The following is a 23456-nucleotide window of genomic DNA, read 5'->3' as shown; positions in this document are numbered from 1 at the left end:
GAAATCATCACTTTTAGCAGTTTCGTAGCGCGCTACGAAACTGCTGAGTTATTTAAAACAACTTGTTTTTAACCTGAGACCTTTATTAATCGAGTGCTTGATTGCCAGAAACTTCTTTAGACTTTCCAAAGGCCGAATAGGGATTTAGATTTCTTCAGAAAGATAAGATCAAGCAAACTTATCAAAATTTTTGAAACAGAATCTTACTTGAAATGAAAACTCATTTAGCAGGTCCTTTAAGCTGGCTTAAATGTGCCTTCAGCTCTTCAATTTGTTTCTTCATAACCTTATTCCCAGCTCTCAGTTGATATTGATCCTTCTGATGTACTTGGCTTCTTTGATTGCTGGTACTGTCCAGGTGTGAAATTGTGAATGGCCATCAACCACTGAATTCAACTGGGCTTCTACAGTTGCATTCCCTTTCCATAGAGCTTTATAATAGTTTGCGTGTATGACTGCATGTCTTCTAACAAATTTCTTTAATTTGGAAATCTCATGCTTAGCTGATTCTAATTGGCTCTTCATGGCCGCTATATTGTCTTCTTTAGATGTGATGACTGTTCTGCCTGTGTTTTTCTTTTGCCAACGTTGTGTCCCTTCCCCTATTTCCTATGTTTTTGACAGTGCTTCCTGTACTTGCTGAAATCTCCTTATCATAGGTCTTCTAGGTTTAAAAACAAAATCTTCAGCTGGCTCATCAAATTTAAGCCTTTTTGAGGCCTTGGCTTTCTTGGTGCTTTGTTGTTCTGACTGTATCAACTCAATTTGAACTGGTAGAGACTGATCAAAGTCAATAGCCTGTAATAAGGCATTTAAACTTCCCTTGGACACTGGACTTTCTTCGACTACTACAGCTTTACCTTTTTCCTTATTCATCTGGCTTCTTGTTCTTATCCTTGAGACTAGTTCAGATGTGCTTGTTTTAGGTACAGTCTTTTTACCATGATCTTTTTCCTTAGTTGATTGCTGAGGTTGATCTTGGATGATGAGTGGCTTCACTTGTTTTCTTACTTGTGAATTTGGAACTCTTTTAGCTCTTGCTTCTGTTTGGAGCTCAGCTATTGTAGAATCTCTAGCAGGTAGAGGAGTGAGGCTAGTCTGGCTTTTGAAGCCAGCCATAAAAATGAATGAATTCCAATCTCTGTCTACCTTTTGGAGCCCATCTAAAACCAGTAGTTTGATCAAACCATGATGAAACAAAGAGGTTTCACAATCCTCTTTCCTCAGCTGTACCTTATCACACATCTTACTCAAACTACGGAAAAGATAAAAAGGTAAGTCTATGGAGACCTTCCCGGTGAAATGAAAAAGGAGTTTAAAATGGTAAGAGTAAACCTTGTTATACCTTCCTTCACAAGTCAGATATTTCTGTATGCAGGTGAGTAAATGAGCATAATATTCTTTGACATAACTCCTGGGCACTGCCTTACTTAAATCTTCATTTACAAATTCATCCTTCAAAAACTCCTTGCAAGGATTCATGTCAAACTTGAAATTTTTAAACCATTGCTCTTGTCCTCGTGGGATCTCTGTCACAGTAGATATCACTTCTGGCGAAACCTGCAATTCTATCATGGCTACTTTTGAATTCAAGCCTGTGAAATTAAGTGCAAATTCTTTGGTTACCTGTGCGTGCCCTCCTTGTAACTTTTTGCAAAAATTCCAGCACTCGGCCTTTTTAAATGCTTTCTCCACCTCTTTATTTCTCAGCGTTATATCTAAGCCTTCAGGCTCAGTCCTTAGACATTTGCCAGATCTGTGCTCCTTTTTCTCCATTGATTCTTCCAAAACTTCGCAAACAATGACTACCAGCTCCGATTGGAATTGTGATTCAGCTTCTATTTGAATTCAACCTCGCTTGATGATCAGCCTCGCTTGATTATCTTTGCAGTTGAATTTTAAATTTTTCCGTTTAAAATCTTTCAAGTTGTAATCTTGCAGATTTGTTATTTCATGCAAGACTTGCGACCATCATTAAGTTTTATGCACGGTGGTCTTTCTTGGAAATGATGATTCATGCGTATCAACAGATCTAGTGGTGGTGATAATGGCAATGAGTGGTGAAATGTGATAAGAGGGGTACATGAGCTGACATGAGAAGACACGGCCTATGACTCACCTAACGGATTTGACATTTCGGGAAAGATTCGCTGCGAAATGTACGAATCCATGATTTTGCAGCACGGTTAGTTTTAAATTTGAATGATGCGCTGCGAAACTGCTTAATCATGATTGCGCTACGAAATTGCCTAATCATGATTGCGCTGCGAAATTACAAAAAGGCACGGTGACTGAAATAAGATAACAGGTGGCTATAAAACAATGGTAGATGGAGGGGAACCAATGGGAGCTGAGAATAACTTGACTCAAAAACTCTTCAAAACTTCAGATTCTAAGGGAAGAAAATTAAAACAAAAATAAACTAGCACTGACCTTTGTCATCGAGCTAGGATGAAAAGTTACATATATCAATTTTAGTTCTAAGTGATAACAATTGGTATGGGGTCCAACCTTTGCACTTACTGTGCTATGTGCATCAGTGGGTACCACACGCCCTGTGATACTGTCTTCGCGCGGTTCTAGCCACAGTGCGACTTGTGTTATTTACCCAAGTCTTCCTTAATTAGCCTCTGTTAGCTTATTACTTAGATTATTTTCATATATAAGAATTCATACAAGTATTTATCAATTTCGCGCAGTAAGTAAACATAGTAAAAGTAATGCATAACATCAAAATACATATTCAAGAATAGATGCACAGAGTAAACTTCTATTTATTAACTTTCAATCCGAAGTACAGACTTGACTCTGCCCTGCACACTCAGTTGTAGGGGTCCACGCACTCAGCTGCAGACTCTACTAGGCCTCTGCACACTCAGTTGAAAAGCCTCTTCCTACTACTATGACCTAGTACACTTCAGATTCAACTCTAGCCTCGAACCATGCCTTCGCTATTCTATCTCTCCTTCCTATTCTTTACACTTATAACCTTTCTCTATTTATACAATCCCATGGTCTGCGGACCATGGGTAGGCCGACACAAATTTATGTTAAATTACAATATTTTAGGGTAGGTAGCCCTATGACTCATCCTAGACTTCGTTCTCCGCGTCCACAATTTGCGGAGTCTTACAATATAATTGAACAAAACTTGGGCTTTGAGTCCCAAAAACATGCTGCAGGGGATCCCATGCCCAAAAATTTAGTGTTAATGTGCTTGCTCCTCTTGTGAAGAAAAGAATTCTTTGATAGTGAAAATGCAAGATTATTGTCGTAAGAAGTAGTTATTGCTACTTCTTGACCATGGCATAAATCTCATTGTAACACACTCCTCCCATATCCACCCAAGTAACCATGCCCTCTGGGGTAAACATGAGATGATTGGATACTATAATCAAATTCAAGCTCCTATGTGACCTTAAGGAAGTGGAATCGATGGAACATCACACACAGTGATCCAACATCATCAACAGAACCCTCAGGAGACATGTCAACCACTCAGACAACTTGTCCCTGGGTCCCACTATTGTTCTGGATCTCTTAGGCCATAAACGCTCTCATGCTATGGGAAATGCAGCGATCAACAACCTAAATTCGATCTCACATGCTTGCTTGCGAGTGACTAGGGACCAAAATTGCAAGTTCTCTGCCAACGACCCTGGGATTTAAACCACTTTTTCAGGCTGAGATCCCATGCCACTGCCAAAAATGAAGTGATAGCTTAGAATTAGTTAAAATAAAGGGAAAGAATGATGGAAAGGCAATAAAATGAACAAGACCATAACCATACCCCTACTAGCCATGAAAAACATTTTGTGAAACACATGATCAACATGTAACCTACAACTATAAACAACTGAATTAAGTGTAGGGATATCATACTTATTTGATAATTGCTATGAACCATTTTTCCCTCATGCCAATTGCTGCATTATCTGCTATTCAGTAAAAAAAACATTAGCCATTAATATACAAGTAAAAATACTAGCGAGAGCCATACATAGTTATTGTCATAAGATATACGTATAACCAACACTATAGGAACAGAAATACCATAAACATATCAGCCATGAAAATCCACATATTCATCAATACATTTACACATAAAAATCAAAGGAATGAATTTCTCATTAATGAATGCAGTGAATGAACCAGAGATGGGACTATCTTTATCCGATCACCCTCATGCCATATTCCAAGCATGAATGTGGGACTCATATAACACATCAAAAACACCAATCAACATGGGTGCCACCAGAGTTCTCTGCCTACACCGTGAGGAATTTGAGTGCCTCCTAGTCTCTTAGGCTTTACCTTGATTCCACAATCCATTCAAGTGATCACTAGGCCCTACACCAAGAGATACTCTCGAGGTTTTACCGTGCATCCCATCTGTTAGAGTTGGTCTGGTCATCCCTCCGTCAAAGATCAAAACTCTTTTTGCATTTCATGTTTAGGTGTCCCATTGCTCTCGATCAGTTGCATTTCGTTAGGAGCATGCCATAAATCTGATGGAAGGGATTTTGTCATTCATACCCCTCATGCTTTGCACTGCTAGCTCAGGTCTGTCCATCAAAATCAAATCTTAAAAGTCATTTGCAGTCCTGTTGCAGTTTCTAGGTCATAACAGCCATTTTAGTCATTAGGTCTAGGGTTAGTCAATTTGGTCTTCGACAAAGTCTAATAAAGCCAGTAGGCCAGAGGGAGGTTCTTGATGAAGTTCTTGATAAGTCATTATTTTAAATATTTTTATCGTCATATGGATGGATTATGACTTTTCTTCAAAACTCTGTTTTGAAGACAAGTCGACATTTTGTTTTTTGTAATAATTTTCAAAAATTTTCAGTTCTTGAAATCTTCAAGCGCAACCCTGGTCTCCTTTTCCAAATCTCATGTCAGCTATTCCTGCAAAAAATTGCCAAAAAATTCATCATTTCAACCAAAAATCAAGGAGGAAACAAAAAAGGTCAGAGTTCTATTAATTGTCAAAAAGTGCCAGATTCAAAACATTACAAAATGGGTTTTGAAGAAGTAAAAATCAAAACCATCTCTTGTCAAGTTATTTCTCAAAGCTATTTATTCCTTTGCAACAAGTGTCCTTCAGAATCCAAGAGAGAAATTGTGTTTTGAAAGTGTAAGAGAAAAACTAGTTTGAAAGAGGCTGATTGTGTGAGTTTAAGGTAGCACGGCGCATATAACAGGTGGTGCGGCGCACTGGAAGCACGCGACACACTGGGGATTTCTGCCCAGTGTTAATTTGAACAGGAATGACGCACATAGAGAGAGCGGCACACTGGTTTCTTGGCATGGCGCACACAGTTCAGAGCCTAAAATTGTGTCAAATCTCCTCAAATTGCTCATCCCTTGGGTGGAGTTGTCAGGTAGGGCCTTCTATTTTGACATTGCTTCAGATTTTATGATAAGAGATGGTGGTATAAGGGTGATAAAGGTTGAAACAACAATTCAAACCCTCTTTATATAAACACAAATAAATTTGATGCCATGGTTTCATAATTCATAGTTTGCCAGCAAAATCATTTCTCCTTCCCCTTGTTCTTTCATCTTCACCAATCCCTAATTCCCTATCACTTAAATTCATTACTCCATTCTCCTACATATTTTATCCCCAAATCCTTCAACCTCACACCTCAAAACCTATACAATAAATCCCAAACGCTAAATCCTATTCCCATACATCAATCCCTCAAACCCTATCCCATATTTCCCTATTAAATTTCTCCCAATAATTCCCTTTCCTCAATATTGTTTCCCCTTCCTAACAATCCCTAATAGTCCCTGTTGCATTTTTTTTTTCCCTTGGTGGCAGAATTTGAATACAAAACCAAAAAGAGCAGTTCAAGTATAGTTTATATACAACAGTAGCTTTGTCTTTGAGGTATTTTGTCCAGCAGTCATGGCATCTGAGCATTCATCGGACTATGAGGTGGAAACTCAAAGTGACTCTCCCTTGGAAGAACAGGCACCCCGGAGGCCTCATAAAAGTGGGAGACATGTTAGGGAAGAACCGACAGCCCTTACAGAATTGCAGGCCTACTCTCTTGCTATGCAATGTTTTCAGCATCAGTCATGCTATGAGTTTTGTCAAAAGGTGGCTAGTGTCCAATTTCATCATGAGTTGGCTCGTCTTTTCGTGCTGTACTTGCACGGAGATCAAGCTATCTTGGCTGGTGTCACCTTCACACTTACACCAGAATTTGTCTCATTAGCAACTGGTATACCGAACATTGATGAACCATGGCACAGGAAACAAAAGATTGACCGGCAGCATTATGAGCCTGTTGAGGGCCCCGAAATCGGGTCAACAACAAGGGGGATACCCACCCGGTCGGGAACCTGGTTGGCGGCTCCGTGCCCGTTTGGAGTAGCGGGTCCGACTGGGGATAATGGGACCAGTTTCCCAATATGAGGGGTGTGTGTGTGTGTGTAGAGTTTGATGGTATTGATTTAGGGGTATTTTAAGCTAATTTAATTCTAACTTCTAAACTAACTCTATGCTATTGTAATCTAATGAAAAACAATACATCTAATCTACGCTAACCCGGGGTAAAATTCTTTCATTATGCGATCTAAAAATATTTCGAACAATAGCTGGTAATAAAGATCATTCAGCTATCATAAGAATATAAATCAATTAAGATGAACCATTCTACATAAGAAGTTAGGCAAAATAGTTGTGAACAGCATATCGCATAATTAGTTATTCATATGTCAAGCAAAAATAAATGACTTCACCGTACAGAAGTGCCAAATGGTAATACACACATTCATACATTAACATATAAAGAACTCAGCTGCATATCACTTTAGGAATACAAGCAGAAATTAGTCAAGAGATAAAAGTACCATTTATGACTGATTTCACTAATAAACTTCAAGCAATAACGATTTATTTCTACTTGTTCTAATATCTGTTAAGAGTACAGAAGTGCAACATCAGTAACAGACATTAAAATGCAAACATAAATAAATCTCGATCCATCCATTCATCAAAAACCCCCTCCGAGGGTGCAAAAGTGCATGTTCTGAGGACAAGTTTTTTGACAGATTTCCGGACCCTTCTCCAAATGCCATGAGAAGGGTTAAATACTACTAACTAATTAATCTTAAATACACAAATTTAGGGAACGACTTCAAATGACCGCCCTTTTACTAAAAGCAAATTTATTTCTAAAAATCAAATCTAATTTCTAACCATTTCTATATCTGCTCCTTAGTGTTGTAAGCAATGCGCTGTTCACCGTGAAAGAGTCGGCTGGTTGTCCTTTCCTTTTGTTTGAGCTTGAAAATTAGAAATGACAAGAGCTGGCACCTCTTTTTGACAGACTAGAAGATATTTTCGAAAACCTTTCTCTAGCTGGGTGTATTCGCTGTGCGTATACTTAGTACAACCCAGGTTCCTTTCGAACTGATTTTGCTGTTGCTATTTCGGTTTCCGGTCGTGCGAATGACTCAATGAGTTAGCAGTCGCGTTGTATGGACAATACCCTGTATCGAGAATTGCTTCCGTTCTTTGTTCCAGGCTTTTCTGGAGCATCCTCCTTCTTTTGCGTTTCTCTTTTTGCTTTACCCAGTCTGAGCTTCAAGATATTTTGCAAACACGCTGCTTTTGTGCGCCTTTGACTGTGAGTCCTGGATAGTCTATTTTCATCAGCGCCTGTTGGGCGATACTCTGGAATCCGCGGTCCTGCTGCATGCGGCATCCATTTGCGGAGGCATCTTCTCTCTGTTACCCCATTGGCGCTTTCCTCTTTTCCTTAGATGTTTCCTGCATATAGATTTATATCAGTTACATGTCTTGCATTTTACGCAAAGAAGAAGAGAAATGACGAAAAGATTGACATGAAAGCATTAAGTTCTAATGAATGCGTAATTCTGACACTCATCATGATTTGACTCTTCGAAAAACGCGATACAATCATTCTTGGATACTGAAGCATGCGATCATTAATTTCCCTTAAGGTGCGCGCTCAATTTTGGGTTTACCGTTTATGTCGGAGAATTCTTGCAATGAGTCCTTTCTGCGATTGGAATCGTAGTATCGAGGACTGCGACGTCATTAAGTGTCATCGCAAATTGCCAATATCGCAGATCGCAGTTTTGAATGATCGCAGATCGCAGATCGCAAGATCGCAAGATCGCAAGGTTTTCGCTTTATCACTCTGTGCTGCTTATGCGACATTGCGATGTGTGACGTCGCATATCGGCCATCGGTGATTCCTTAGGTTTTCCCTTTTTGAGCGTTTTTAATGCATGCGATGCGATGGGTTCTTGCGTCGCTCTTTTTCAATGTATTTATGCGCTTTGGGAAAACGCTTCTCTCTACCTTTGCGACGCGATATAGCTCTTAGGGAGTTAATACAAAAGATTTTTTAAACAAAATATTTTTTGGATTTTTGGTTAAGGGTCCCCCTTTGCTTGATTTTATTACTAATATCAAACAAAGAGGGGGGTTGTTGGTGACCACAACAATGGCGATTCACTGTGAAGAACCAGTTATCTCTGCTTTTCTATTGACCGTTCACTTCCGAAACAGCAAAATTTTTATATGTCTAAATTTTGTTATGGACAGATAGAGTAGATTACCCCTCACCTTGTCAATCGATACTTTGTCTCAACCTTTTTATATCCCAATTGCTTGCTTCCTCAGGCTTTTTCTTGCGTTCACACCAGACATTACTTGGTCTTGATTAAAGATAAAATAAGGTCTTCTCTGCGTACTGGCTTAAAAGTATGCTCATTTGTCGTAGGTAGAGCCTCTGCTGCCCGCAAGCGTCCATAGCCTCGACAGGGTTACCATGTTATCCAACAATGATCATTTTTCCTGCTTGAGGTTACTCGCAACATTCCAGAGAAAAAAAATGCTTTTTTGACACACTTTTCCTTTTTTAATTCTCTAAAGAACAATGTCTTGGTTTGGTGGCCAAATTATGACACAGCCATTCACTTGATTTACACTTTTGCTGAACAAGCCGGCTCGTGATGAGACCTCTTGTCTTTTGATTGCAACAATCTTAAGTCATTGCCCTGTTTTGATAAACAGTATTGGCAAAGTCAGCAAGTTATAATATCTGTGATCATGATAAGCCGGCTCATGATGAGACCTCTTATTCTTTGAGATATAGTGTTTTCCTTGGATTGTTTCTCTGAATGCTGCAATTTCCTTTTAGCAGGGAGGAAGTCATTGTTTTTCCTTAAGAAAGCTCTGGACGACAATAATAGAGTTTTTGAAAACAACAGTTTTGCAGAGAATACTCATTTTATTATTGATGATACCTTTCATTGTGCTGATACAAAACAATTCTTTACCAAAGGTTGCTTTCGTCAAAGTTTTTTTTTTTTTTTTTTGAGGTTGAAACTAATATCGTAATCAGGGTGAAGTTAACTCTATTTGTCAATAATAAAATTCAGATTTTTCAAAAATTTTGCTATTTGTACAAGCGAAATCAAAATCTGATAGAGAATTGGCGTGCTCTTTCATGAATCCTTTTAAATGATCATTTACAACCGGTTTTATTCATAAAAAGAGAAAAAAAAAACAAAATAAAAACTAAAAACTAAAAATTAAATCTATCCTACAAAAATTAGAAGAATTCTCTTCTATGGAAAATACATTTTGAGAATTTGTCCATTCACAGGCAGAGAATCTCTCCTGCCTGTTAAATCTTGCAACACAAAATTCGATGGGCCTATGATCTCTACAATCTGAAAAGGACCAAGCCACAGCTTCTGGAATTTCGTATGTTTGCCCTTTTCTTCATGAGCCTTATCCCATTTTAAAACTAAATCACCCATTTGAAAGTTTTTTCTGGTCATGATGCTTGAGTCAAAAGAAGATTTTATTAGCGCTTGGTGATGAGCATGGGTTTTCCTAGCTTGTTCTCTTTGCTCTTCTAGTTTGATTATTTCCATTTGTCTTAATCGTAAAGAAGAAGTAAATGCTTCATCGATATATTGCACTAAAGACAAAGAGGGAATGACTAGGTGAGTCGGAAGAACCACTTTTCTCCCATAAACTAAATTAAAGGGAGAAGTGCCGATAGAAGCTTTCTTTGTAATTCTATCTGCCCATAAGGCATTTACCAGCGCTTTGTGCCAATTCTTTTGGTTTTGGTCGACTGTCTTTTTAATAATCCTGATTAGGTTCTTGTTTGTTGATTTGGCCAACCCGTTACCTTGCAGATAGTAGTTGGCAGAATACTTCAGCTTGAACGCTCTTTTGAGCGCAAACTCAGTCATTGCATTTCCAGAAAAATATGATGCATTATCAAACATTAAGGCCGTTGGCAATCCAAACCTAGTGATGATAAACTGATCTATGAATTCAATAATGTTTTTAGAATTAGCTGTCTTGAGAGGAACTGCTTCTACCCATTTGGTAAAATAGTCAGTAGCCGTGAGGATATACCTATGTTGTTAGAAGAGTGAGGAACGATCTCACCTATTATGTCGAGGCCCCATTGACTGAACGGTTGCTCAATGTTAACCGGCTGCAGTGGCATAGATGACTTCTTTTGTTTCCCTGCAGCAATCTGGCAGACTTGGCATTTCCTTACGTAATTGTATGAGTCTTTGAACAGCGTGGGCCAGTAATATCCTGCACGCAAGATTTTATGCGCGGTGGCTTCTCCAGCATAGTGTCCACCTGCTGGTCCATCGTGAAGTTCCTGCAAAACCTTTTCGGCTTCAGTTTTCTCAAGACATCTAAGAAGCACAGAATCGTAATTTCTTTTAAACAAAACATCATTTATGAGCTGGTATTGTTTGGCTTTCAACCTCAGGGCTCTCTTCTTGGTGTGATCCAGGTGAAATGGAGCATACCCGTTCTTAAGAAAATAAATGGTGTCAGCATATAATGATTCTGCGTCGTTTAGGCTTACCTCATAAGTGTGTACCTCTTCAGACGAGTTCTCAGGAATTTGCGATGCTCCAGCTAACATCTTGCAGAAGCCTTGACCTCTCACGATGTGTGCTGGCTTGATCTCAAGATCGTATTCTTGTAAGGCGGTGATCCAATTCGCTCTCTTTTTTCCCACGTCCTTCTGTATCAGGAGGTTTCTTACCGCTGGGAACGGTACTATGACTTTGGTATGGGCTTTTAGCAAGAAAGGGCTGAAATATTTGATTGCTTTGAAAACAGCATATGCCTGTTTCTCCACGTCTGAATAATTGAATTCAGCACCTTGTAAGTTCGAGCTAAAGAATGCGATTGGAGCTTCTGCCTTTTCTTGATTAGCTTGAGTTAAAATCGCGGCATAAGATTTCTCTGAGGCAAACGTGTATAAGATAAAAGGTTCTGAAAAATTTGGGGTTGCTAAAGATGGAGCGTTGATGATAGCTTGTTTGATTAAGTTGAATTCTTCGTGCTCATCTAGACCCCATTTGAAATTTGAATTCTTTTTTATCATATTTTGTAAGGGAGAAATAATACGTGAAAAATCCGGGACAAATCTTTTGACAAAATTGATCTGTCCCAGGAAAGATTGCATGGTCTTTTTGTTATGGGGCATGGATATCTCGGAAATTTCCTTGATTCTGTCGGGTTCTATGTGAATACCAGATTTCGACACTATGAATCCGAGCAATTTCCCTTCGCTTAATGCAAAGAAAGATTTCTTTGGGTTGAGCGAAATCCCATACCTCAAACACCTTTGAAAGATTTGCTTCAAATCTTTGAGATGGTTGCTTCGTTTTTTGGAGTACACTGTTATATCATCCAGGTAAATCACTACTGATTTATTGACTAACCCTTTAAACGCAATGTCCATGGCTCTCTGAAAGGTAGCTCCAGCATTGATCAGACCAAATGGCATCTTCCGATATGCATAAGTGCCCCATTTGGTTCGGAAGGTAGTCTTTAACTGATCATCGGGATGCACCAGTACTTGATTGTATCCTGAAAATCCATCCAGGAAAGACATTAATTATGAGCCTGCTACTGCCTGTAATATTTGTTCCATAGGTGGGAGGGGAAAGTTATCTTTCTGACAAGCTTTGTTGAGATTTCGGAAATCGATACAGATTCTAATGTCTCCGTTTTTCTTCCTAACGGGTACCATATTGGACACCCATTTGGAATGCCTAACGAGGAAAATTATTCTGGCTCTCAACAACTTATTAAGCTTAGTTTTTATCTAATTTTCTAAGTTAGGGTGTATTTTCCTGAGCTTCTGCTGGACAGGTTTTTCATTGTCAATCATAGGGATAGTGTGTTGAATGATAGAAGTGTTGTAAGTCTTCAGCTCATCGTAATTCCAGGCAAAAACGTTTTTATACTGTCTCAGAAGACGGATGTATGCTTATTTCTCTTCAGGGGCTAGGCCGTGGCCTAGGTTAACGTTTTGTGGCTTCTCGTCGGTTCCTAGGTTCACCGATTCATAGTTCAGAGTTGAACTGTAGAGTTTGGCATTAGCTGACCTTTTGAACTGACTTTTCAAATCATATATGTCTTCTAACTTGACCACCGATTTGGGTATAGCATTGTTAGTGCTACTTTGTTGTATTTGGTGATCATGATGGCCTTCGTCGATTATCTGATTTGAGTAGGATCCTTCAGAGGTGAGGAAACTTACGATGTCTGGATCGTCGTTGAATACTCTCCAGTTGGTGATGTTGTCAGGGATGGATGGTCTAAAGATTAATTCTATTGAAAACCTATTAGGATTAAAATCTTTGGAAGGAATCAGTCTAGAGGCTACGTTAGCTAACAGGTCTGCGTTCGCGTTTTGAATTCTTGGAATTGACGAGATGTTGAATGCTATGAAATGTGCAGTGAGATCTTGAACTAACGATTGATAGTGCTTTAAATGACTTTACAGGCAGTGTATGGTGTTACGTACCTGTTTTACGACGATCTCAGAATCTCCAAAGACTTGAAGATACTTAACGTTCAATCCGATTGCTTTGTATAGGCCTTGAACCAAGGCTTCGTACTCCGCTGTGTTGTTCGTGCAATCAAACTCAAGTCTGCATGTGAGCATAATCTTGTTCCCGTCCGGGCTGATCAGAACGCATCCTGCTCCTGCTCCCTCATTGGATTTAGACCCGTCAAAATATAATTTCCAAAATAAAGATGTATTTACAGAATTATCTAAAAAACTAAAACATTTTGAGTCATCAGTTTGGGAGAAATTTTCAACTTGGGATAAAACTGAATTCTCTAAGTAAGGTGAAATATGAGCATTGAAATTGCCGAGGAAAGAATTTACTGCGTAATTGCCTACAATGCTGCTATTGTATGTTATGGCTTCATTTTCTCCTTCTAGTTCTGTCACTATGTATTTTTGGTGCAACTTTCGTTCAACCTTTATATGATTTGGTTTACCATTGTATGGTAACCACATGTGCAACCAGTCGGTTGAGAAATATCCGAGGAGTTTCTCCGACCAATCCCTGATAAGAATCAAACCATAGAACTCAGGGATATCAGCTACTAGAATGTCGATAACCTGACACACTTTTGGGTTAGACGACAATCTTATGGTCACCTGATTAAGTTCACCAATCACTTCGACTTGGGATCGATCAAGTTGAACTATACGTACTGCGGATTTTTGAGGTTGCACATTCAATTTGGCGCATATTGACCTGGGTAAAATATTCGTTGAAGCACCAGAATCGACCAAGCAATTGTGCACGTTTTTATTGAAGATTTCATATGTGAGAAGAAAAGGAGGAGTATGAGATCTTGATCTTCCTCCAATCAAGGCGATGTCATTTGGATCAATCTTATTGATCGCGTTGGTTGGAGGCCTTCCCAGATTGTGGGAAGCTACAGCTGTAGGTAAAGATGTAGTAGGCACAACATGTAATTCTTTCATCATTATTTTCTGCTGGTGTTTCAATTTACTCAATTCATAAAGAGTGATGTTAGCCCTAGTCTTCTTCATGTCATCAATGATGTTATACTCCATTTCATCCGACACTATCAGTGTTCTTGATGGAGGTGCTTGATCAGATTGGACTGGGCTAAACTGGGTCGCTTTAGCAGTTGTCTTTTTTGTTGCGACCTTATCTTTTGTTGCAGAGCTTGCGCCCTTTTGTTTTGGGGTAGTTTGGGGAGGATCAAGTTGATTTCTGCTTCTCGTGCTAATAGGAAATGCTTCTTGATCCTCTTCTTGTGGGAGGATGAAATCCAACATTCCTTGTAGTTCCACCACCTCTTCATCGTCGGTCTGCCCTTCAGTGGTATTCTCTTCATCTTCTTCTTCAGATTCAACGTTTGAGACAGCATTGGGTGGCTTCGTCTCCATGGGAGGGTTTCTTTTAAAAGTCCTGAAAGGCTTTCTTGAAGACGTTTCTGCTACTTGTTTTCTTATATCAATCATCTCATTGGACATGGCCTTTAATACTTTTTGTAATCCTTCCATATCAAAAGGATCTTTCGTTTGCTTCTTCTTGGTGTCTTCTTTGAAAGAGATATTCTTAGATTTACGTTCTTCAATTGCAGATCTCTTTTCAAGGGCTACCACGCGTTTTTCCACTGCTAACGCCTCTGTCAAGTTGTCAACTAAGGTGGTCTTGTTTGCACTATCTACGAAGATAGCCAAGATTGGAGGTAAGGCCGTGATGTACCATTCACATCTTACTTCCTCGTTGGGTTGTGAAGCAGCGGGGATTTTGTTGAGGATCTTATTGAACCGTAAGTTAAAATCTTTAATGGGTTCTCTAGCCTCAGCCTTAAGATTAGATAGGTCATTGATCAATGTCGCCGTGGATCTGTCATCACCAAACTTGGTGAGGAACTGACTTTGAAAAATGTCCCAGCTTGTGATGGATCCGGAAGGTAACGAAAAGTACCACGACCCGGCTGTTCCTTGCATTGTATAAGGGAAAAGACGGACAACAGTGTCTTCATTAGTAACTCCGTTGAGATTAACAGAAAGCATGAAATTATTGATATGCTCTTCGGCTAGCATGCCTGCTTCCGGATTGAATTTAGGCAGTCATTTCTCAGGATGGGCCGGTATAGGGCTCAGGGGTGGAGGCATTAAAACCACCCCAGGATTGTTCCATGGAGATTGGGCCATCGTTGAGCTGCTAGTCAATGGAAGTGCAGAAGATGATCTCTGATGCTGAGAAGATGGAGATATTATGATCTTCGATGATCGAAGAGGAAGGGTTGTGGAAGATGGATGAGTGATCTGGGGTGAAGATGTGGGTGGCTGACTTCGCAGTGAGGGAGTTGAAATGGACGAGGTAGATGAAAGAGTCTCTTTGTCAGACTCTGGAAGTGCTTTCCTTACTCTTTTCCTAGTGGGGAGAGGGATTTCAGTTGGCTGGATGCCAAACTTTTCACTCTTCAATCTGGTCAGGGGATGAGCAGGATTGTACTGCGAAGTCACGCTGCCTTTAGATTTATCAGACCTCTGAGTAAAAATAGACAATCCCTGGAATTTACGAATCAAAGTTTGAAGTTCAGGGGGATCAATGATAAGTTGGTCTGATATATTAGGGTGTGTAGCAGCGGTGGATGCCCGAGCGACTTCTAGCTCCGAGTTTAATCGTACCGGAGAAGTCGGGGGAGTTGGTGAGGGTGATTTTCTCTCAGAATGGTATTTAGATTTTGACTTATGCGCCATTCATAGCTCGTGCCCTCCTTCTAGCGCCAAATATGTTGAGGGCCCCGAAATCGGGTCAACAACAAGGGGGATACCCACCCGGTCGGGAACCTGGTTGGCGGCTCCATGCCCATTTGGAGTAGCGGGTCCGACTGGGGATAATGGGACCAGTTTCCCAATATGAGGGGTGTGTGTGTGTGTAGAGTTTGATGGTATTGATTTAGGGGTATTTTAAGCTAATTTAATTCTAACTTCTAAACTAACTCTATGCTATTGTAATCTAATGAAAAACAATACATCTAATCTACGCTAACCCGGGGTAAAATTCTTTCATTATGCGATCTAAAAAGATTTCGAACAATAGCTGGTAATAAAGATCATTCAGCTATCATAAGAATATAAATCAATTAAGATGAACCATTCTGCATAAGAAGTTAGGCAAAATAGTTGTGAACAACATATCGCATAATTAGTTATTCATATGTCAAGCACAAATAAATGACTCCACTGTACAGAAGTGCCAAATGGTAATACACACATTCATACATTAACATATAAAGAACTCAGCTGCATATCACTTTAGGAATACAATCAGAAATTAGTCAAGAGATAAAAGTACCATTTATGACTGATTTCACTAATAAACTTCAAGCAATAACGATTTATTTCTACTTGTTCTAATATCTGCTAAGAGTATAGAAGTGCAACATCAGTAATAGACATTAAAATGCAAACATAAATAAATATCAATCCATCCATTCATCAAAAACCCCCTCCGAGGGTGCAAAAGTGCATGTTCTGAGGACAAGTTTTTTGACAGATTTCCAGACCCTTCTCCAAATGCCATGAGAAGGGTTAAATACTACTAACTAATTAATCTTAATTACACAAATTTAGGGAACGAATTCAAATGACCGCCCTTTTACTAAAATCAAATTTATTTCTAAAAATCAAATCTAATTTCTAACCATTTCTGTGTCTGCTCCTTAGTGCTGTAAGCAATGCGCTATTCGCCGTGAAAGAGTCGGCTAGTTGTCCTTTCCTTTTGTTCAAGCTTGAAAATTAGAAATGACAAGAGCTGGCACCTCTTTCTGATAGACTAGAAGATATTTTCGAAAACCTTTCTCTAGCTGGGTGTATTCGCTGTGCGTATACTTAGTACAACCCAGGTTCCTTTCGAACTGATTTCGCTGTTGCTATTTCGGTTTCCGGTCGTGTGAATGACTCAATGAGTTAGGAGTCGTGTTGTATGGAAAATCCCCTGTATCGAGAATTGCTTCCGTTCTTTGTTCCAGGCTTTTCTGGAGCGTCCTCCTTCTTTTGCGTTTCTCTTTTTGCTTTACCCAGTCTGAGCTTCAAGATCTTTTGCAAACACGCTGCTTTTGTGCGCCTTTGACTCTGAGTCCTGGATAATCTATTTTCATCAGTGCCTGTTGGGTGATACTATGGAATCCGCGGTCCTGCTGCATGCGGCATCCATTTGCGGAGGCATCTTCTCTCTGTTACCCCATTGGCGCTTTCCTCTTTTCCTTAGATGTTTCCTGCATATAGATTTATATCAGTTACATGTCTTGCAGTTTACACAAAGAAGAAGAGAAATGACGAAAAGATTGACATGAAAGCATTAAGTTCTAATGAATGCGTAATTCTGACACTCATCATGATTTTACTCTTCGAAAAATGCGATACAATCATTCTTGGATACTGAAGGATGCGATCATTAATTTCCCTTAAGGTGCGCTCAATTTTGGGTTTACCATTTATGTCGGAGAATTCTTGCGATGAGTCCTTTCTGCGATTGGAATCGCAGTATCGAGGACTGCGACGTCATTAAGTGTCATCGCAAATTGCCAATATCGCAGATTGCAATTTTGAATGATCGCAGATCGCAAGATCGCAAGATCGCAAGGTTTTCGCTTTATCACTCTGTGCTGCTTATGCGACATTGCGACATGCGACATCGCATATCGGCTGTCGGCGATTCCTTAGGTTTTCTCTTTTTGAGTGTTTTTAATGCATGCGATGCGATGGGTTCTTGCGTCGCTCTTTTTCAGTGTATTTATGCGCTTTGGGAAAACGCTTCTCTCTACCTTTGCGACGCGATATAGCTCTTAGGGAGTTAATACAAAAGATTTTTTAAACAAAATATTTTTTGGATTTTTGGTTAAGGGTCCCCCTTTGCTTGATGTTATTACTAATATCAAACAAAGAGGGGGGTTGTTGGTGAGCACAACAGAGCCATACATCAAAACCAATTTCTTGAGGCAGCTTAAGGGGGTGTTCCCGTTCAGATATCTAAAAGAAGAATATGCTCCACTAATGAGATTGATTATGAAATATTTCAGCTGTGAGGTACGGTTCTCTCATCTTTATGCTTATCACATCAGGTTGCTAATGCATTTCACCAGGGTATGGATGATGAACATTCCGTATTTCATTTTCCGGAACATAGAGAGGATGACCACCTTTATACAGCGTAAAACCCCACAACAGCAACTTAACAGTGTATATCATTTTGCTCTTATTAAGAGTTTGGTGGTTCATCAGCTTGGATTGCAGGGCATCACTTGGGATGATTTCATCTCTCGTGACTTCTTCAATGCTTCATGACGATTATCAGAGGTTAAGCATGAGGGTGAACCTTCTCATCAGTATGAGCACCATGAGACTGCTAATGTGCCAGTTTTCATCACATATCAGAAAGGCACCAGACGGTTGTTTGCAGCCGCAAAGGGAGTGTTATCTCCACCCAGGGTGGGAGGGGCCTCGCTTCCTCCATCAGCATCACAGGTACAGGACAAAGGCAAGAGGCCAATGCAGGGTGAGGGGCCTTCAGGTGAGCCATCAGGTGAACAAGAGACCGAGTTCATTCTCCTTCATGATACAGATACAGATACAGGTCCACAAAGCGCCAAACTTAGAGAGATCATCCAGGAACAACAAACAGAGATCAAAGCCTTGTCCCTTGACTTGGAGAGGGCTAAGTGGACCATGAAATACTTGGAGCAGAGGAACAAACAACTTGAAGATCAACAGGCAATCATGGAGCTACAGAACATCCGCGAGAATCGCCAAGCTGCACAAAGGAGAAGAGTCGAGCTCACGTCATTGGAGCAAGAGATTAATGAGGATCGGGAGGCCAATCTCGAGAGAGTTAACATGCACCTAGAGAGGCTGTTGGACAAGGCCAACAAAGACCATGCACTACTGAGACACATGGCTTTTCACTACATGGCACGAAACAAAGTGTGCAAGGCCCGAATCAGGAATTTGAAGGCGAAATTGAGGAAGGCAATCAAGAAGCAAAAGAGGCAAAGGGAGCTTGATCATCTTTAGATATTGACTGAGGCCTCTTTAGCCCAACATAACAGTTGATGAAGAATCTCCAGCCCAAATTTCAAGAAAGTTGGGGTAGTTTTGGTATTTTTGTGCAAAAAAAAGGGTTTTTCTCCCTGTGCACCGTGCCACGTGGCGCGCGCTTATGATTGGGAGCTTCAAATGCAAAAGATTTTATAGTTTTGGATTTTTCATGAAAAATTATGACTTTTGTTGCATGGTCAAGAAGTTTGGGCAAGTTTTGAGTCCCTAGGAGGTCAAAAACACCCTAAAAATGACCTCTCTGCCCCTAATTTCACACACAGGAAGCAGTCTTGGGAGATTGAGATTTTGGAGGGACAAGTGGGCACCAAATTCCGAAATTCCACTTGGGTTGGAAAGTAGACAGGTAGGGCTTTCCAACAAGCACACTTTGGCTCATTTTTGACTTCATAAAGTGCCTCAAAATCAACAGCAAAGTAGCGCGAAGCATACATAAATTGTCACGGCGCACAGAGGTGTTTTGACCAATTTTCCACCTTCCAGCTCATAAATTTGGCCAGTTTGACTAGTTTTGCTTTGTGATGTAATTTTTGACTTATCTTGATGTAATTGGGTGAACATGATGTAAATTTGGCACTTAGTTACTTGTTCTAGAGGATTCATTCACCAAAGGGTGAAATGTGAGTGAATGAATTAGTTTCCTACCTTATAGAGGAAAGTTGTTTTGATTGCCTAGATTTTAGTGCTTTGTTTAGAATTGGTTGAAACAACTCCTAGAATGATGAGCTCGACCCCTAGAGGCAAGGGAATGGGTTGGGCTAGTCTATATCATGTAATTCCCAAGTCATTTTCAGGGTTGGACTCTTGGGAAAAGCTTGGCACTCTATTGTACATTGTATCTCTGCATTTTTGGCTAAGGAAAGACCAAGGTTTTGCAGCATTGTTTGGGATCCACGTGGCTTTATGTTTTGATGGTGTACTTCTCTGAGTAATTGTAAGTTTATCTAGTGTTATGTATATCATTTTCATGCTTCTTCTTCTGAATTTGAAGCAAATGAGTGATTAAGGTGGAATCCATAACTGTTATGCTCTGCCTTTGAATTTGTTTAAATTTTCATGTTTTCTTTAGTTTAAGGAGAATTATTGAGACTCTCTTGCTCTCCTTAGCTCCTCACCTATCTGATCTATCCATCTCACTTGATTTAAAACATCAAAACGATTGCCTTCCTTTCCCTAATCAGACCTTTGCAGAAACTGTCCCTCATCCCCGAGCCCAAATTTGCCTTTCCCATTTTTTCAACAAAACCCTTAAAAAACCAAATCAAATCCTTGCAATTAATACCTAGCCTAGGATCAGTTGCAAATTTAGTCATCTCGAGCCTCATCGATTACCTTTTGCTGAGATTGACCTGGAGAGAGCCCTCTCCTGTCCTCGTAGGGCTAGCTACGAGGCTGAGCGTGGTTTGATGTGGACCTAGAACCTTGTCTTTTAAGCCTGAGACATCTAACACCATCCCAGACTACTAGGTGCAATAGAGATAAAATCCACCTCTTGGATTTATCGTATATCCCACCATTCACGGGAAAATATTCCTAGGCCCACTAAGGCACAAAATCTGACTTTAACGCAATCCACCATCTAGTTCAAGGGTTATTAGTTCAATGGCTTCATGATCCTTAGTGCATTTAAGGGACCACTTAGACCATGTGTTTACCGATTCAGAGATCCACCCGACTCTTCTTTGAATCCAATCCGTTCATACATAAAATGAATGAGAGACCCCATCTCATCAAATCTATCAGGAAATGGCAAGGCTAGGTTGAAAATACTGTCACACCTGGAAAACATTAAAACCTAAAATTTTAAATCATATTAATAATATTAATAATATTAAATAAATAGTTAATATAATTAATTAATTATATTATTTAATAAAAATAAAAATAATATAAAAATAAAAAATAAAAAATAAAAATTTTATTAATTAATAATTATGAATCAATCAGGCCGACATTATAAACAAATAGATATCAAATTTCTTTCTAAACAACTATTAATAGCTCCATATTTTTCACAACTCTCTCTTCTCAAAATACAGATCTCATTGCCTTGATGATGGACTCACCTAGCTAGTCCAAAATGTTGGTTTCATAAATGGTTCACAGGTTTTTCCACTAGCATAACAAACCCCATGACAGTTGGAGTTGGTGCAGGCTTTTTTTCTGCATATTAAATGTCTCCAAAGTCACCGCTACATACCTTTCCTGGGAAATAAAAATACCATTTGTTTTTTGCTTCACTTATATGCCCAAAAAATACATTAACAACCCCAAATCAGTCATTTCAAACTCACTTTTCATGACTTCTTTGAAATCAAAATGCAGAAATCGTCACTCCCTGTAAAAATCAAATCATTTACATATAAAGAAACAACAAGAAGCTTACCATCACTTTCTTTGATGTAGAGATCAAGTTCTCCATCACATTTCTGAAATCCATTGTCCATCAATTAAGTGTTTATTCTGATATACCATGTATGTAGTGCTTGCTTCAACCCATAAAGAGCTTTCCTCAGCCTATACACCTTGTCTTCTTGTCCTTCTACCTCATAGCTAGATGGTTGCGCAACATATACTTCCTATTTTAACACTCCATTCAAGAACATTGATTTTACATCCATTTGATACACTTACCACTTATGTTGCATGACAATTGACAACAATATACGAATTGCCTCCATCCTTGCAACTGGTGCAAATGTCTCCACATAATTTCTTCCATGTTGCTACTTGTATCCTTTGACAATGAGCCTTGTTTTATGGCTTTCAATATTTCCTTCAATGTTTCTCTTGGTCTTATAGACCCACTTCACTCCAATAACTTCTTTTCCTTGCGGAAGTTCCAATAACCCCCATGCATTATTCTTTTCTATTGCTTCTATTTCTTCATCCATTTCTATGATCCGTTTTTCATCTTTGAACGCACCCTCAAAATGGATTGGGTCATCTACATGAAAAAACAATGAAAATAAGGAATTTAGACTTGCACTACTATCAACATCACTTTCTCATAAATTTCACTTAAATTTATGAAATTTTGTCTTCTTATGTTTGTAGAAGATGGACTTACCATGTCACTTGATGTTGTGCTAGAGGCAAATGTCGTTGTAGGTCTTTGCGGTGTGCTTGGAGTAGTACTTTCTTGACTGCATGACACTGTCCTATTATTTTTGATGGTGTCACTTAGTGACTGCTTTGTTGAGGAATTACTTATTGCAGTCAATTCCAATTTTTCTTCATGTGGTATACATGTTTTCACATTGATTGTCTTCTCGAAACTTCCATCCCATGCTTCTTCTTCTATGAACTACACATCTCTGTTGATTATGACCTTATTTAATGGATTGTGGAGCTTGTATTCTTTGGATTCATAACTATATCTAACAAATATGCATTTCTCCCCCTTGCTGTCTAACTTCTTAGATCATCCGGGACATGTGCATAAGCCACACATCCGAACACTCTCATGTGAGTGACACTATTCTTTCTTCCACTCCATGCCTCTTCAGGAACCATATTGTTGACACTTTTGGTTGGACACCTATTAATGGTATATGCTACACAAGCGACAACTTTAGCCTAGTAGTCATTTGGAAAATTCTTTTCCTTCAACAGCTCCTTTCGATTTCCATAATAGTCCTATTCATCCTTTCCATGACACCCTTTTGTTGAGGTTTATACCTTGTTGTAAACTTATTGTGAATTCGATGCTCCCTGCAAAAACGAAGGAAGTCATTTGGGATGTATTCACCACCTTTGTTAGTCCTCAAAACTTCAATGTAGTGTCCAATTTTTTTTCAACAAGAGCTTTGTATTGGTGGAAGTGTTCAAACACTTCACTTTTCTTCCTTAAGAAGTAGACCCATGTATTCCTTGTAAAATCATCGATGAAAGTTGAAAAATAATAGCTGCCACCAATTGATGGTGTTTGCGTTGGTCCACATAAGTCTGAATGGACAATATCTGATGGTCTTTCTTCCTTTATTGACTTTCATGCTAGGAATATATCTCTATGTTCTTTGCCTAAGATGCATACTTCACATAGTTTGGTCAATTTTTTGATGAGTGGAAATCCCTTCACTGTACCTTTCCTATTGAGAAAATTCAAACCTCCAAAATTGAGATGACCAAATCTCAAATGCCATAATCAATTTTCATCTTTGACCTTTTCTTGAAAGTTTACTTGTGTGACAACTGCAACTTCTCTTTCATCCTCTTATGAATTCATTGACATTTTTGCTTGCCCACCTTCTTCCTTCAAATCTGGTTTTATCTTTAAGGGAAACATTCTTTTGCTTGTCATATGAACTTTTGCAATCAACTGTTTGTTTCAAGATTTATCCAAAATGGTGCACTCTCCATTATGGAAAAAGACAATGTAGCCCTTTTCCATGAGTTGTCCAATGCTTATGAGGTTGTGATTTATATGAGGGACAAAATAAATATCTGAAATGTACCTCTTCTCCCCCTTCTTAGTTAGAATGTTGATTCTTCCTTTTC

The sequence above is a fragment of the Pinus tabuliformis genome, chromosome 6 (genome assembly GCF_031772625.1).
Source record: "Pinus tabuliformis cultivar Carrire ecotype Pingquan chromosome 6, CPIR1, whole genome shotgun sequence".
NCBI lineage: Eukaryota > Viridiplantae > Streptophyta > Pinopsida > Pinales > Pinaceae > Pinus > Pinus tabuliformis.
This window is presented reverse-complemented; position numbering follows the sequence as displayed.